The sequence below is a fragment of the Hyperolius riggenbachi genome, chromosome 4 (genome assembly GCF_040937935.1).
Source record: "Hyperolius riggenbachi isolate aHypRig1 chromosome 4, aHypRig1.pri, whole genome shotgun sequence".
NCBI lineage: Eukaryota > Metazoa > Chordata > Amphibia > Anura > Hyperoliidae > Hyperolius > Hyperolius riggenbachi.
Window position 1 is genome coordinate 298,136,883 of NC_090649.1, and position 16,612 is coordinate 298,153,494.

General features: G+C 42.3%; 1 protein-coding gene across 12 annotated transcripts in view; it reads left to right on the plus strand.

Annotated features, from left to right (window-relative positions):
• Nucleotides 1-16,612, plus strand: part of LAMA2 (laminin subunit alpha 2) — a 1,150,433-nt gene that overhangs the window by 444,871 nt on the left and 688,950 nt on the right. The gene's annotated exons all lie outside the window — the stretch shown is intronic.

The window sequence follows — 16,612 nt, forward strand, 5'->3', positions numbered from 1 at the left end:
CTCTGGATCCAGGGGCGTAACAATAGACCCTGCAAGGGATGCCTCCGCAGGGGGGGGCCAGAGACCACAGGGGGTGCCATGGAGGGAAAAGTTTGAGAGACTGACAGCTAAGGGCACTGAGAGAAAAAAAAATATTCTGCTCTCACCATTGTTATATTGACTGCATGTGTCTACCACACAGATAAGGACTCATACACACTCTGGAATTTGTACACTGTCCCTGCTCCCTAGGGTTCGTAAAAAACATCTCACTGCTGCAAAGATCTGATGACTGCATGTACAACCTAACAAAGAACTTAGTCACATTTTGAAAAAAAGTTATAGACTTTCCCTGAATCACTCTGAAAAGAATCCTAGATTCTTAACACACAGGCTAATGACCTTATGGCCTCTAATTACTTTTACAACACAACAGAGTGGAGATTGATGTCTTAAGGTGGCCATACACTGGTCGATTTGCCATCAGATTCGACCAACAGATAGATCCCTCTCTGATCGAATCTGTTCAGAGGGATTGTATGGCCACCTTTACTGCAAAAAGATTGTGAATCGATTTTAGCCTGAAACCGATCACAATCTGTGGAGCTGCCGCTGCTGCCGCCCCCCCCCCCCTCCTGCATACATTACCCGTTCCGGCCGGCGCGAGTCCCCTGGTCCCAGCTGTCTTCTTCTCCACTCCGGGCTCAAGACCGTTCCTGCAGCTACTGAACTTCCTGTCCAGGGGAAGTTTAAACAGTAGAGGGCGCTCTACTGTTTAAACTTCCCGCCGGGACAGGAAGTTCTGTGTAGCTGCAGCCAGTCCAGAACCCAGCGCGGAAAGAAGACAGCGGGGACCAGGGGACTCGTGCCGGCCGGAACAGGTAATGTATACCCGCTGTATTGCGTCGGTCGTCGGGCATTCGAACGCCGCTATCGATGCACTCCCGACCCGCCGGCGATCGAGAAAAATTTTCCGCACGGACGGATCGACGGGAATCGACGGGAACGATCGATTTCGGACGGAAATCGATCGTTCTGTCAGCGGTGTGTGCGGCAATTTCACAGCCGATTCGATCACTGTGATCGAATCGGCCGTATATCGGCGGGAAAATCGGTAGGTGTATGGGCCCCTTTACTGTTGCTGCTTCATTTAGATCTTGTTGTCTCACTGAGTCCAAGATCCCGTAATAAGAGTATCAATCAATGACATTCTGAATGTTTTGCCAAAGTTTCAGTGAATACTATATGTTATGTTCAGCATGTCATTGTTTTTTCCTCCAAATAACATGTTCTCTCATGTAGTAAAATAATACGGCTGTGTGTGTATGTGTGTGTATGTACTGGGAGCAGAGCTGCAACCAGGGACTTGCCAGCTGCAAGGGGCTAGAGGAAGCCCCGGGTAAGTAGATCTGGGGTTAGCATAGATTGCCTGACATTTCCTTTAAGTCTAAGGGCCTGATTCACAAAGCAGTGCAAACTGTTTGCACACCAGTGAAAAGCCCTTTATCACGCCTAAACTCTGTTCAGGCGTGATAAGAAGAAACTCACGCAAAATTCCTGCTCGCAAAGTTTTGCTATGGGCGCTGCGCGCGGAATTGCTCGATTGCGTGCAGGAATTTGCGCGCGATAAACAGCACAAAGCGGTGCTAACTCAGCGGTGCAAAGGTTATCACGCCTAAAGTCTTTTAGGGGTGATAACTGAGTTATCACCGCTTTGTGAATCAGGCCCTTAAGTGTTTTTATCTGCATGGGGAAAACACATTGGTCCTCAGTTCTCCTGTGCAGAAAGCGAGGGGGGTGGGGGGGCCCCATCCAAAGTTTCACGGGGGGGGGAAGGGATCCTATCGAGGCTTCTCCCGTCTACCTCCGTCCTACAGTGGCAGCACTGGCCCCCCTGAAACCACAACCGATAAGGAAAGTCGGCTGTGGCAATATTACCCTTCCACATCTCCAGCGCAGTAGTGGCGCTCCACTCTGGCTAAGAGGGAAATAGCCAAGCTCGATCGGTTTTATTCTAGTGCACAGGCGTCTCACGCCTGTGCAGTAAAGCAGACATGGTCTTGCTTGGCTACTTCCACCTGGCTATTTCGACTGATATAAACCGGTCTTATGGTGGTCACTATCTTTTTCATCTAATCTTACCAGTTCTGAGTAATATAAGGGAACTGCCTACATTGTCCATTCAATATGTACACTCAATTTACCTTAACCCATTCGCGTTCCGTCGTTATCACTTGAGCAATGTTCACCTCCCATTCATTAGCCTATAACTTTATCACTACTTATCACAATGAACTGATCTATATCTTGTTTTTTCCACCACCAATTAGGCTTTCTTTGGGGGGGGGGGGTACATTTTGCTAAGAGCCACTTTACTGTAAATGCATTTTAACAGGAAGAATAAGAAAAAACTGAAAAAATTCATTATTTCTCAGTTTTCAGCCATTATAGTTTTAAAATAATACATGCCTCCATAATTAAAACTCACGTTTTGTATTTGCCCATATGTCCCGGTTATTACACCGTTAAAATTATGTCCCTATCACAATGTATGGCGACAATATTTTATTTAGAAATAAAGGTGAATTTTTTCTGTTTTGCATCTATCACTACTTACAAGTTTAGCCAGTTCCAGATTTCTGCTACATATATATACGCCCCTGTGTTTACCTCTAGCAGATCAGAGGCGTATATATACGCACTGTTTAGTCACCGCCGCCAATCGCGATTCCAGCGTTTCCGCCGCATCCCCGTTCTTCTGTGTTCAGGGCATGAGAATAATCCATTCTCAGCCCTGATCCCCGTGCCGATATGAATGGGAGAGAGAGCATCTCTTATTCATAACCCCAAGGAAACTGTTACAAACAGTTTCGTTCCTATCTGCTGTAAACAGCAGACAATGAGCTAAATGTAGTGCCATCTTGTGGCCAAAAAGTAAAATACATCCATATACACCCCAATATACCATAATACACTCTTACATTCAGACATTTTTTTAAATATTTACTATTGTTAAACCCCTTCCACCCCTAACCCATAGTTACCAAAATAAAACTTGTAAATAAAAAATAAAAAAAATTACAACATAAAAAAAAAACTACATAAATAGTTACCTTAGGAACTTTTTAAATATGTATGTTATGTCGATATATTAATGTTGCTTTTGTAAATAAAAGCCTATAATTATGTTTATAGTATAAAAAAAACACTAAACTGAAAAAATACACCTTTGTTTCCAAATAAAATATTATTGCCATACATTGTACTAGGGACGCAATTTAGGTGTTGTAATAAACGGGACAAATGGGCAAAAAAAATGTGACTGTTTTACCTACAATAGCACTTTTTTTTTAAACTACAATGGCTGAAAACTAAGAAATGATAAATTTTTGCAATTTTTCTCCTCTTCTTCCCTGTAAAATGCATATATAATAAAATAATTCTTAGCAAAAAGTATTGCCCAAAGAAAGCCTAGTTTGTCCCGCAAAAAATAATATATAGATCGTTTCAGTGTGTTAAGTAGTCATAAAGTTATTGGCAAATGAATGGGAGGTGCATTATGTGAAAATTGCTCTGGTCTTGAAGTGGTAAAAACATGTGGTAGGGAAGTGGTTAAAATAAAAAAAAATAGAAATATTTCATCTTTACATTGATATTTAAAAAGTTTAGACGCTTAGGTAAATATTTACATGTTTTTTATTGTAATGTTTTTTGTTTTTTTTTATATTAAACATTTTATTTGGGTATTTTTGGGAGGGTGGGATGTAAACCATATTTTTTTAATGTAATTGTGTGTTGATTTAAATGTTTTTTACTTTTTGTTGTAGTTTTACTTTTTGGCCACAAGATGAGTTTGTTTACATGACGTCACTCTAAGCGTAACACACGCTTAGAGTGACGCATCGGGGAGGGAACAGCCAGAAAAGGCACAGCTTCCAAGAGAAGCTGTCGCTTTTTCAGCGGGGGAGAGGAATCAGTGATCGGGCACCGTAGCCCGATTCACTGATTGCCTGGCTAACGAACCGCGGGCCGGGAGCGCGCGGTAGCGCGCATGGTTCCTGGACGTAGTTTCTTTGTCCAGGAACCAAAATAGGTTAACTACATAGAGAAAAAAGATTGGATCATTAGTGGCCACCTTTAGAAAGGTTATCTACCCTGTCACAGTGGTATACCTAGGAGCTAGAGCCTACATTTGAGACATTCTAAAAAGCTATACTGTGGCACATTTAGTGGTCTTACCAGAGGGTACATCATAAGTGATGTATTGTTCATTGGCAATTTATATTATCATTTAATGAACCTTTATTATCTTCTCTGTAAAATATTATGCTAACTGAAAAATGGAATTAATTTTTTTTTTAAAGGAACCAATTGTTACTACTGTATATCTTTAAACTATGATGTGTAGCATTAAAGCAAAAAAACTATTTCTCTTACTTTATTTGAGAAATACCAGGAAAGCAAATGACGGTGACTTGTTTAATCCTCTCCATGAAATGCTGTGGGGTAAAAAAATGTTAGTGCTTTATAAATGCACACTAATAATTATAATTGTTTATGCATGCCTGTTGTGATGCATTGCCTTGTGCCGAAGTGCGTTAGATATTATAATGTAGAAACAGAGCATATGATTATGGAAAGACCTACAAACATGTTATTCTACTTTGGTATATATTTTTTTTTCTTCATGATTATAGTTCAGTTTTAACTTGAAAGGCATTGCTAATGCTATTTAATTAATAAATATACCTGTAAAGGGATCAGTGTTGCTATGCACTGCATTGACTGAGTCAATAATACACATCCTCAAATTTGTTCGTGATCAGACAGTAAATACAAATGCAATGAGGATGAGTGCATCATTTTGTAGATAACATGCCAGTCTTTTAAACGTGCTATTGACATCAGCACTGGTTCTCACAAGGCCCTCCTTGGAAAATCAGTGTCCGGAGAGAACCACATTATAATTGCTAATTTCCTTGCTCTGAGGCATCACAGAGAATCACATTTGCTGCAAGGTTCCACAAGCAAATGTCACACTGCATTTACTTTGATTTTCCTTCACTCACGTATGCCAGCCTTTTAAATGTGCACTCTGACTGTGCTTGGAACTAATGGTTTTCTGTAACAGGAGATATTCCCTTCTCCTAGGTAGAGAAGGATTTCCAGATTTTATTACAGATACTCAGAAATGTTCCTCTAAGCCGGTATAGGCTGCAGCAAAGCTTTAACTCACTAGTTTTACTTCAAGTGTTGCTGCATACGGAATTAGTGATAAGAGTAACAGGGTCATATGCAAAATCCTGAATCTAGAAGTGCATAACAATATATGAAAAATATGTAACTTACGACTTCTGTTTGGCTATAGGCTTTTCATTAGTGTGTATTTATTTTTAGAGGGCTGCTATACCATTTCACATAAACAGTATCAACTTTCAGGACTTACGGAACCACTACAACCAATAGCACTTAAAGGATACCTAAAAGGAGAGGTATAGGGAGACTGCCATATTAATTTACTTTCAAACAATACCAGTTCCATGGCATCCTGCTGATCTTTCATATAACAGTAGTGTTTGAATCAATACCTGAAGCATGCATGCAGACAATCCAGTTGGACTTCAGTCAGAGACATCTGATCTGTTTGCTTGCTCAGGGGGCTATGGCTAAAAGTATTAGAGGCAGAGAAAAAAGCATATAAATATGTCAGCCTCCATATTCTCCCACTTCCGGTGTCCTTTAAGCAGATGTAAGGACATGCAGAAATGTATTTAGGGTTTGTGCTGCCTCAAAGTATGATGCAGGAATTTAGCAGTGCAGGTGGGCATGGTCACCATTGGCAGTGGGCAGTGCAAATGAAAATATTTTAATAAAAGATGCAAATAAAAGAGCAACCTAAAGTTATTGGGGTGTGTTTCTTCCCCAAATATGAGTAACGTAATCCTAACACGTGTAACTAAGAAATGTTCCCACCATAAACATGCATTGCCCAACGTTTTTCTCCCACAAAATGGTGGTAGGTGTTAGATTGTAAACTCTTCTGAGGACAGTCAGTGACATGACTATGTACTCGGAATCAGAATCAGAATCATTTATTTCGCCAAGAATGACAGGATCATGCCTGGAATTGGGTTTGGCACATACAGGGCTTAGTATCTGCAAAGACACGACAATATTGCAATATACAGGAGACATACATGATAAAGCATTTAACAAAATAATACAGATAACGATGACAGGCTATGAGGACTGTGCGCATAAGGGCAGCCAGAGCCATTACAGTTCCAAGCAGACAGTATATCTGTGACAGGGCCAGTCTGTGAACCTAAAATGGAGGGGGTGGAGGCGGAACATGGGTGGAGATCAGAACGTTGACGGCAGAGGGGAAGAAAGAGTTCCTGTGCTTCATAGTCCTGGTGGGGATGATTTAGAATCTCCGACCTGAGCGGAGGCAACTGAAGTAGCAATGGCTGGGATTAGAGGGGTCGTTTGCTATCTTTAGCACTCTACAGAGCAGTCTCGAGTTGTAGAGTAGGTCAAGTAAAGGGAGGGGTTTGCTGATGATTCTCTCTGCTGATCTAATGACTCTCCGGAGTTTGTGTCTGTCGCTGGCGGAGGAAACAGCGTACCAGACCAGGATGGAAGAGCAGAGGATAGATTCTGTGGTGGCAGAGTAGAATCTTGTGAGACCCTGATGGGGCAGGCCAAACATTTTCGGCTGGTGGAAGAAGAAGAGTTTTTTCTAGGCATTTGCCAGGGTAGGGCTTGTGTTAGCCTTCATCTCAGGTCATTTGAGATGGTGGTGCCCAGGAGGCGGACACAGGGTACTCTCGCCACTTCAGTGCCGTCAATCTGGATTGGTCGTGGTGAGGGGGCATAAAACTATACGTACTCTGTATAGTGCTGCAGCAGATGTTAGTGCTTTATAAATACACAATAATTAATAATATTGTAGGACATTAGACTATGTCCATAGTAGGATTAGATTGTTAGCGCCTCTGAGGACAGTCAGTGACATGACTATGTACTCTGAAAGGTGTAGAAAAAGATGTCTGCGGTATATAAATAAATGAGGATTGTAGTATGACATTAGACTATGATGCCACAGCTCTCTCTAAGAGTCTGGGGTTGGGGAAGAGGGTACGGTATTTTCTCATGCTAGCCAGTGAAGTCAAATGGCCATACTTGCCAAACACACAGAAATTGTGACACTAATTATAAGTAAATGCAACAGTATAGAGCAGGGGTGCTTTACACAAAGTTCGGCTCTGGTTTCCCTGCTTCACACCTAATCACTCATCAACCCTCATGCCTTGCCTGGAGAATGGCTTCCCCCTTCTCCCATCGCTTCTGTGACCCCATGCTGCTTTCCAGGAAGCTTATCACATCTCAGCACGGAGGCATCCACAGCTGTGCTGCTGTTGCATGCAGCTCCCTCATTGCTGACAGCTGATCAGTCGGCAGTGGCTGGAATATGCATGCTGTGCATTAGGCTGACATAATACAGCTGCAAGCAGCAGAGGCAGAGGAAGATGGCACTGTGAGCAGCACTACTGACCTAAGGAGTGCTTTATCTGCTCTCTGCTAGCCAGGAACTGGATGCCTTCTACAGACGGACCGTTGGAAACCCTGGAAGAGACTCTGAGTCACAGGCAGCCTGGATGGGAGGATACGCTGTACAAGTCTCGCAGCCTGGAGAGAAGGAGTTGCTATATCCCCATTTGCTCCTCTCCCCTTCAGCCGCACCTCTCCCCTCTCCTCACTGATGCTGCTATGGCAGCAAAATCTGACAGCCGCGGCTGCAGAACTTGACAAGACGTGGCCACCCGGCCGTGATCTACTCTTCAGGTGGTCACGATCTACCGGTAGATCGCAATCGACCTATTGGGCAGCCCTGATATAGTGGATTGTAAGGGTTTTTTCTCTTTATTTAAGACAGCAGTGGGCAAGAACGTCATGCTCAGTTAAGCTGAGCTCAGAGAAATACTTTAAATAAACACACATACTGTATGTACAACATACAGATTAATGAAACATCCACTTCTGCCCATTCAGGGTAGCTCTAAACTCCCTTTCACACTTTTTTATACCATAAAATACATTAAATACATTTTAAAAAATTGTTAAACCTTACTAGCTGCTCTGGGCAACTGTTTCAGTTTTCTTTGCACCTCACATCAACAAATAGCCCACACACCCCCATGTAGAGTTATAGATAAGAGCACATGAAGCCTCAGTCTGAGGGACTACTTCAGCAATTACATTGATGACCAATCCCCCCCCCCCTCAAACACAGGACAGAGGAGGCAGCCCCACTCCCCCCTCAATTGCTGGGACTGTTTAGCGGGAGGTAACTCCATTTCCATTATGGGAATAGAGTTACTCCTGAACCCAGTTGGGTGTCTCCTGGTAATAATGATCGCAAGCTGCTGCTCTTGGTGGGTTGATCCTCCTGTGTTCTGCTTCTGTTCGCTGACTGGCAATTATTCTTCTGATCGCAGGACCATTCTAAGCAACCTCACAGGAAAGTCCAGTGCAACTGTGCAAAAGTCAGCTGTCACTGACCAATGGGAAGGCGACATCCCAATCTGGGCAGGAGGAGCAAGGAGTTGCCCTCACTTCTGTGCCACATCCAAATTCCTAATCCTTTCAGTGCCGTAGTATAATGTGAGGAACAAATCAGGTCTTCTAGATACTTAGCACGTACATCATGGGAGAGTGTCAGCCTAGTCTGGTGCTGTCCCCTTTCCTGCTCGCAGCATGGCCGCCCCCCCATACCCAGCCATGGAGGCTGGAGAAAAAAAAATAAAACACCATTGTGTAAGCTGCCCCCCCCCCTTAAAGTGCCACATATGGCAAAGACCACTATTTTGAACCACTATCTTGCCAGTTTTTATATTGCATCTTTTATGTAGAACAGCGCATTCACATTTCAAACTTAGACCTATGTTAAACACTTTCAAACAGTATTTTTTTTAAAAATCAGAGCATCTATAGAGCATACAGTGCTATTCCTGTACTTTTGCATAAATGTTTATTGAAATCATATTTCAACTATGGTAAATACATTAAAATCTCATACTAAATATGGATTGCACAATATACAAAAACCCACTGTGTTGAAAAATCAAAAATTATCTAAGTTTATAAGGATTAAATATGTCAGGATTTTAAGTGGCTCAATTATTATATGTGAAGGTTAGCAGAGTTACCGCCGCCGCAAGCGGTAGCAGGGCGGCGGTTTCTGCGGCTCAGCCGGCGGTTTCCACCGCACAGTCAGTTTGTGACATCTTGCCTCAGGGCAGCAGGGACACCGCCGCCGCGGCCGGCGGCATGGCAGCGGTTCCCACTACTCAGCCGGCATCTACTAATCTTCTTGCCAACACGGATACTGCACACAGTCTCTCTGTCACTCAGAGGCTGAGGCTTACGCGCGCGCGGGCCAAGCGACAGGACCTTTATGCTAGTAGAAGGGCAGTCAGCTGATCAAGCCGGTCAGCTAACTCCTTCCGCTCTTCTGATTGGATGAATGACTGGGGCGGAGCTGAGGAGCTCTTCCAGTACATATAGGACCTGTATGCCAGTCATTCCCTGTCTGCTGTTGCGAATACTATATGTGCTAGCTCTCAGACCTTAGCTAGATCCAACAGTGTGCCAGAACCGGCAGGAGCTGGGAATCCACACTGAGTCAGTTTCTTGATAGCTTAAAGTACTAATTGCATTGTTTATCTGTTATGACCTCTTGCTTGCCTGACTACGCTCTAGTCTTCTGATTCTGTACCTTGCCTTTCTGATCTCGTTGCCGAACTATTGCCGATTGCTCTACACACTGATCCTGTCTCTCGATTCTGTACTGTCTCTGTCCGTGAGTTGCTGAACCTGCCTGTCTGACTACGCTACCCTCAGTCTAGGTATCTAGCCTGAGGGGTTCCAGTTTTTCCGCTCCTCGGAAATACTACGCTGCATTAAGGTCTGAATCACCCATTCCCATCTTGGTGTGTTCAGTCTTAAACCAAGGTCTCTTAGCCTTGGGGACTCTCGGTAGCAGCATAGTTGATCACCTCATTCCACCTGGTGATCTCATTACTTTGCAGATTAGGATCTTATTGTCTATTGATCTTTGCCTGCAGTAGTGTCTGTGACTCATTTGTGTTCCTGGGACTCCTGCTCCTCAGGAGTTCCTAATTTGTTACTGTTGCACCAAGCACTCACACTTTAGGTGTCCAGAGGTTAGTTCATACTCGCATTATTGATGATTCTGCAGATCATCCATAATCGGGTATATCTGTATTCTTGGCGATTCTGCAGATTGCCAAAAATCAGATTCTCTCTGTGGGCTGACACCAATCGTTACATCATAAAGATGAAAATTGAAAGATGCAAAACTAAACAAGGCACTTGCACTAGAATTCACTACATCTTCCCCTACTTAGTATCATAATATTATAGTAAAATAATACCCCTCAAACGTTTCCAAAAATTAATTTAGGAGTCTACCTCCTTACATCATGTGCTGTTAAAACAGTGTAGGAGATTTGTGCATAGACGGCGCCACCATAGACCGTAATAGGAATTACAGTTATAGCAGGGCACAATGAGTAACTTCAGCGCCGTCAGAAGACGGAGCTTAAGTTACTTTTAAAACACTGTAATTCAGCCTCCAACAATAGCTGGAAGCCAAATTACATCATTCCCTACCATCCACATTGACCTGGAGGGGGAATAGCAATTAACACCGCCAGGACTTGTGCAGGAGCAAAGTAAGCCGTAAATCAGCTTTATCCTGCGCCCAAGTCTCCCGGTGGCCGATTCATAGGTACGCCCTTACATATCTCGACTTGTCTCAGGATACCATCCAGCAAAGAACCTCCGCTCTACCAATGATATTTCCTGTTTTCCTCTCTTGTCATTTCTTGTCATTTTCTCATAAAATACTATTCTCAAATTTCTCCCCTTCTCTGGTCCCTTCAATGATCTGGCCATCACTCACCCACACTTGCCATCTTTAGGTGCGACCTGAAAACTCACTTCTTTAGGCAAGCATATAATCTCACCAAGGACTAACCAGGCATTTTGGGTGAGGTAATAATGGTGCCATCATAGACCACAATGTTAATTGGCTATAGCAGCACAGACTGTATAATGTAGGCACTGGAGGTGTCTCAGTTCAGGTAGTCCTATAGTCAAACTCTGGCTAATGGCATAGGTAAGCAAGTAGCGGTACACAAGTTTGGCTACAAAGTAGTTAAACTCCAGATAGTGGTGCAATGATGTAGCCAAATCCCAAATACTTGCGACTTTAGGTGGAACTTTAGGTGGAGTTCGGCTACTATATAGCTTCACTCAAGATATTGGCGGAGGCACTGGGGGGGGGGGGGGGGGTTCCCCCTTGGAAATTGGAATTGTGTGGTAATGCCACATTACCACAACTTGGAAATTTTAACCCAATCACAAAACTCGAAAGCATCGGACCAATCGCATAATTCAGATTTTTTTTCAGCAGAAATTGGGATCCTGCAGAAATTTTAGAATGTACACACAACTCGAATACTACCGAGTTTTTTCCAAAACTTGTGATTGGCCTAAAAGGATGTGGCAAGAAACCATATTTCCAGCCTTGGAATGTTTCTTTTTTTTTTCCTGTGGAACATTTATTGCAAAGATGCTGCAAGGAAGCATTTTTCCACTGTGAGAAATTTATTCCAGAGATGCAGCGTGCTCATAAATCCTTCACGGTCAACCTGACTGATAATGTGTGGGGACCATCAATTTTACAGTTGATGGTTTTGTGCTATTTTTTGTAACAGACAGGGACACACCCATATTGCATTTCCTATTTGAAATCCCTAGAAATAGCTGATTTCGAACATACACATAAAAGCAAAGAAAAAAAAAACCTGAAATTCTTTTTGACAAAATCCTTACTAAGAACAGAGTTGAATAGAGGTAAACAGATGGGAATAATTTCCAACTACAGTGATACTTATATATAAGGCTTTGCCTATATACAGTATTTAAGACAGCTTACCTCTGCATTTGACTGTTCCCATTTATTTATTGTTACTATTTTTGACTCATAAAACTGCATCATTGTAAACCAGAAACAAGCTTAAGGCGGCTTGTTTTTAGAAACTGCCTGTGGTAACCGGAATGAATAAAATCTGATTAAATGCTGAAGTTCAGCATCTTGGAAAGCTTAGCATGCAAAATTCCTATTTTAAAATGTAATGAATTATTGGAATAGCAGTTTGTTCAGTCACTGAGTATTACCTGCAAAGTTCTGCAAAGCTCCTTCGGGCACATGCAAATCTAACAGAATTGAGCCAATTAGACTGACTGTCTCCTCAATGAGTTGTGACCTATCAGAGGTAATAGCTTATTATGATGATAGATGAACGCATCTCTCTGGCTGAAGTCTAAGTACACACTTCAGCAGTTCCCACTGCATCAAGGACTTAATGCCACCCAAGATTACATCTCTAAAGATGACAGCAACGGAAGAAGACAGCATGCACGAGGAAACACGCACAATTGTTTCATTGAAATGAATTTATTTACTGTAGATCCCTATTTTATATCACTTGCCTTACAAGGTGCAAAAGTTTGGCAAAAAATGATTTGGAAAACCAGGTCTAAAAGTATTCTTTTGAGCTGTTTGTGCAGCTCTTTGCCTTCGGCATTGTAAAAATTATTTATTAATTTCACATACTGTAGTGACAAATTATTCATCTGTGTGACAAATTATTAATTTGTACTTAGAACCATTCACATTAGTCTCTGTCCATGGATGTGTATACATTTTTCATGTCTAGCACGCATAGAAATTTACTTTAGAGAATAGAAGAGACCATTTACAGTAGAGAGGGATTTTGTAAAGCTGGACAAAATTTAGAAAAAAATATATTTTTATCTATTAAAGTGGTCTGAAACTCTGACATAACATTCAATAAAAATGTGTGTTCCTACTTTTTATTACCCATATAGTTACCATATTTGCTTTTGTGTCCAGTTACAAATTACAAGTTCCCAAAGTACAGTTTATCTGCTCTGAAAGCTGCCCTTGCATTTTATTCAAGCTGCTTTTTATTATATATTAAAATCTTCTATTGAGTTCTTCTGAACTGTGTGAATTCTAGAAGCACAGAGAGCTCCTTCTGAGAGCAGCTAAGAATGTAACAACCGTGGAATGTAAACAAAAGATAATGTTATCTGCTCTTCGGATGTGGATCATAAGCTGAAGGGGCTTTTCAGTGCAGGACAAAGTGCTGTGTGTAACTGTTTTAATGCTGTTCTGCTTAAAAAATTGTGCTAGTAGGTTTAAGGCCATAAGGAATTTTTTTAGATCAAAGAAGAAATGTTGAGTTTCAGACCACTTGAAGGATGGTGGGAATTTCTGCATTTCCTCATAGAATTTTCTTATTCATATCCCTTCAGCATGCTCAGATTACAATTTCTTTGAATTATTTGTATGAAAAACATTTGTGTATTGCACTAACATAATTTTGCATAACGTTCGGAATTGAGATTTCGAATTCCGTGAATTCTAATTTTCATCTTGAAATTGCAAAGTTTTGATGCAAAAGTCTGCTCCTTCAGCCTGCATGCGCTGTATTCATTTGTGGCTTCTACCAGCTACTAGTGTCACAAAGCACTGTTCTCTCTTTAATCATTTGGTAGTATGGGGAGGTATGAAATGGGGGAAACCTCTCAAGAGATGTATTTTGCACACCGCGGCCACGGGAACAGGAAAGTAATGCTAGTTGTGTAAATGTTAGTGCGGCCTCCTACTCCTGTTTGCCATGCAGATTCCTCCCCAACCAGCAGTGACAACCTCTTCTTCCTGATCTCTTGCACTCCGTAATAACAGACCAGTCCTAACTTCAATGGGAAAGCAGCCCTGGGAGGAAGCTGCATGGGGAGAGTATGAGGAGACGCAAATACTGTATAGGGGAGGGATGGGGGCTACTATACACCAATGAACTGTATAGAGAAGGAAGGGGGATTGGGGGTCACTAGACACTGTATAGGAGAGGGGCCACTAGACATCAGTGAACTGCATAGAGAAGGGCCCCTATAGAAGGGCAACTAGACACCGGGGCACTGTATAGGGGAGGGAGGGTATCCAGTAGACACAAGGGAACTATCTAAGCATGATTTCAGTAGCTGTAATTTGGGTGCAGGGAGAAGCCGAGGTAATCAATAGGGGAATATAACAAATATATTCACCTACTAAGTTACTACCTAATTTATCCTTTTACACACAAAATTTGGGATCCGGGTATTGCTAGTATCTGAATTACAGTTATTTCAGATAGAAATCCCCCCGGCGCCACTATAGATGTAATTAACATTATGGTCTATGGCAGCACACAATTTTCAGACGTTTAAATAGCGCTCCACAAATGCCAAAAACAAGATGTCCAAATGCCCCCTAAGGGACCGCACTCACCCGTCCTTATTGACCACTGCTAGACTGGTCAAATTGAGTATGATGTAAGATGTAATCCCCTCCGAGCTGTCCTGCTGTCAGATATTCTCCTCTCTGGGTAGATGATATTCCTTTGCTGTCCTTGGCTCTTTGTATTAGATTCCTCAGTGTACCTCATAAATATAAATAGGATCCCATAGCGTAACTCCGTATGGTTTTAAAAAGGTTTAATAAGTTAAAATACTCACAAACAATAAAAGTTTTCCAGCGTTTAGAGTGTTAACGGGCTCTCCCCCGTGCCTTCCGGATAGGCCCGAAGATTTGCACCGTTTCTCCGCCGCTTAGAAGTAGTAGTTTCACGTCCTCCCGTCCTAGCTTGCTTCCTGGTTGTCCTCCGGCTCCACCCTACGCGTTTCGTCACTACGCGTGACTCATCAGGGACTGATGCACACAAGTCAGGCACTGTGCAGGCACCAAAGCAACCTGACTCGCCATTTACAGAAGGGAGGTGGCCACTAGACATCAAGGTTTCTAATTGGTTCCAATTTTCAATTTTGGCACACTGTGTAGTTCAGTTGGACACCCCTATTCTACATGGTAGAGTGTGGAAGGTTATTGTGCGCTATATAGTTTAAAAAGCCGCACATAATTAAAACATTTAACTATTATGATGAGGCAGAAGTATAAACTTAGGTAATCTCTTCCAAGAGTACAGTACCTCATCCTCAAAAATATTTATGAAGCTGTGGACAAGTAGACCACAGTTTCCTGCTTTCTGCCTTCTCTAACCAGCTCTTTATCAGTGCTGCTGAATACAGTGAACACGGCTTCAACAAGCAATATGGCTTTTGTTATAGAAGCCAGGGAAGATAGTTCTTCAGGAATCTGTGGTAGCTTTCAAGTTAACACTGAAGACAGAGTAGAAAGATTGGCACTAGACCTGTTAGATGCTGGGTTTGCAACATCAATGGTCACTTTAGGGGCATCAGTCAGCTTTGTAAACCTGTACAGTTGTTTCTGTGACCACCATGGGACTCATGCGTGCAGTCCCTAGTCCACTGGGAATGTTTAAGGAGGAGAAAAAACTGTTGACCAGAGAAGATTCCATGAAGTGTTCCTCTGCATTTGATACACTTAATAAGTATACTTGCATTTTATTTCCAACTATTTTTTAGGGGGCAAAACTGTCCAATCTAAATGGAACAAAGGAGCTATTACATTTACTACAAATGCATATAAATGTATTAAGAGTTTCAACACATTGAATGCCTATGCATGATGAAGGCAGGCATATCTTGTGAGTCAATGGGAGATTACACTAGGAAAAATGCAATGAAGCGTCTTGTTATGGGAGATTACAGTGTAGTGTAGCAGTTTTTATTAGTCTGTCTACTATGACTATCTAGGCATTACTTTATTAGAAAAAGGACACTGGCCACCAGTTCAATGTGTGTGGGGCTGCAGTGGCGTAGCAATAGGGGATGCAGAGGTAGCACCAGGGCCCCTGGACCAGAGGGGCTCATGAAGGGCCCTCCTTCAACTGCTTTATTAGCTCTCAATTGGTTCTATGCTGGTAATGATCACCTTCATATGTGCTTTGAATAGTAGTAATCACTAACAAACTGTTGTCCTCCTGCTTACAACTCTCTGTCACTGCAGCTATTTTGGCAGATTTTGGTGCTCCATCCATATCAATTGCTTTAGAGGGGCCTAATATAAAACTTGCACTGGGGCCCATCGCTACTTAGCTACGCCACTGTGGAGACAGGATATATTACTAGGAACATATACAGATGAACCATTTACACAATAAAAAATAATAAAAACACATACATTTGGTGATAGTTTATCAACTGCAAACTCTGTTTGTGGACTGATGATATAAGAGGACTCTGACCAACCAGATATTGGAGTTTAGATGGTGATTAGAGGTGTCGCGAACCCGCGGATTTTGGTTCGTGAACCACAAACAAAGTTGCGAAAAAGTTCACAAACCGGCGAACATCGCGAACCGCAATAGACTTCATTGGGCAGGTGAACTTTCAAAATTACAAACACTAATTCTGGAAACAAAAGTGATGGAAAAGATGTTTCAAGAGGTCTAACACATAGAGGGGGGCATGACGGAGTGGGATACATGCCAAAGTCCCGGGAAAAATCCGGATTTGATGCACAGCAGGGTTTTAAAGGCGGAAATCACATTGT